A 2,097-nucleotide genomic window follows, 5' to 3' on the forward strand; every position below is an offset into this window, starting at 1 on the left:
TGGGGAGACCAATGGATTTTGATTGTCCTTTATAGCATTTTCTAATCCATTCAACTTCTCATGAATTTGGTGTTGTTCTGCGTTTGTGTCAATTTGAACGGTGTTGTAGAGTGTTTTACAATGGGTTGTCCATATGTCACCATTTTGTATCGCTAATTCCTCTTGTTTCGATTTTTTTAGTTTTGCCAGAAGTTGTTTGTGTTTATGGACTCCTCAATTAATGTCAGCTGCTTGCTGTTACACTGTGTTTTTTTTGGTTCTGAGTGTACGTTTATAGAGTTTTAAAGTCTCACAGTAATGAAGGCGTAATTCACCATTATTGTGCTTTTGGTTGGCTAGTGTTCTAAGTTTTGTCCTTAGAATTTTACAATCTGCATCAAACCAGTTGTCATCTGTGTTTTAAATTATTATTTTTTAAATCCATTTCAATTGTGCTTCTTTTGCCGTTTGCCTGAATATATAGTTGATGTTTTTTTACTGCTGTGAGTGAATGTGGTATCCAGAAAGTTATCTAAGATTGTTTGGATATTTTGGTATTCTTCTGTGCTGTTTTGGGCCCATCTGTATGAATTTCTGATGTTGTACAGCTTACTGGGTTGTGAATGTGTGGTTGTTTTTATGACTGTTCTTTTGAGGAACAACGTAATTTGGCTGTGATCAGACAGAGGTGTTAGTGGCTTGACAGTGAATGAGCTGAGAGAGAAAGGGTCAATGTCTGTAGTCATATAGTCTACTGTACTGTGGCTAAGAGGTGAGCAGTAGGTGAATCTCCCCAAAGAGTCCCCCTATAACCTACCATTGACAAAGTACAGACCCAGGCTTCTACAGAGCTGCAACAGATCCCTTCCGTTTTTGTTGACGGGCGCTGTCACTGTTGTTTCTATGGGGAGATGAAGACAGTTAGAAACAGTATGGTCTGTAATAAAGCTGTCCCCTCGTGTGGTCATTAGATCAGGTAGTGTTCCTGTGTGCGCATTTGTGTCTCCACAGATGAGCACATTTCCCTGGGCCTGGAAATGGCATGTCTCTTCCTCAAGGGTGGGGAAGATCTCCTCTGAGCAATATGGGGATTCTGAGGGGGGATATATATTGCGCAAAGGAACACATATTTTTCTGTCAGTACAAGTTCTTTTTTCAGTTTTAACCAAATATGATATTTACCAATTTTAAGGGGATCAATTATATTTTGTAGTTCAGATTTATAGATAAAAAACATGAGCTGGCGCTCACCCAGAATAATAGTTTGTGTGGAGGTGCTGACTAACGGCGAATAAACTATAAACTATCAAAATAAAGAAAGTTGCACACCATGTATAATCTCCCAGCAATTTAATGGATATTTACCAATGTTTCGGCATCACTGTGCCTTCCTCAGGGTAATTTCATGAATACTTGAACCAGGTTATGTAGACACACAGTGCAATTAGTGTAACCAATGACAGTGGTGTCATAATGTGTGTCATAATGATTAAGTTAATTAAAATTAATTAGTGAAACTGTTAGTTCGGATTTGTGCCAAATGATCAGTCCTCCAGAGTCTCTGCCTCTATTGACAGAGCTGTGTTTCTGTGATGGCACAATTACCTCTCTGTAGCCTGTGGGACAGTGAGTGACAATGTCAACCTTACACCATGTCTCCTGCAGAATGATGACGTCAACATCTTTAAGATTTTTGTTGAACTCCAGTGCTAAACTTTTCAGTCCGAAGGTTGATGAGTTTAGGCCCTGAATGTTCCACATGCTAACTGATAGTGATGTCATGTTGCAAAAAGAAAGAATATCAGTAAAAAATACAGTAACTACTAACTAATAAGTTGTTAAGAGTGAGATAAACAGGATAACAGCTAACATTTTTTCTGTTATATATATATATAAATATTCCTATTCATTGAACAAGTAAACTTTTAGTACAAAAGGAGTGTGTGTGTGTGTCTGTGTGTGTGTGTGTGTGTGTGTGTGTGTGTGTGTGTGTGTGTGTGTGTGTGTGTGTGTGTGTGTGTGTGTGTGTGCATGCATCCGTGTATGTGTGTGTGTGTGTGCATGCATGCGTCCGTGTATGTTTAGTGCAGTTTAGTGCAGATGTATTGGAGCTATTTA

Source organism: Salmo salar, chromosome ssa17 (assembly GCF_905237065.1).
Source record: "Salmo salar chromosome ssa17, Ssal_v3.1, whole genome shotgun sequence".
Lineage (NCBI taxonomy): Eukaryota > Metazoa > Chordata > Actinopteri > Salmoniformes > Salmonidae > Salmo > Salmo salar.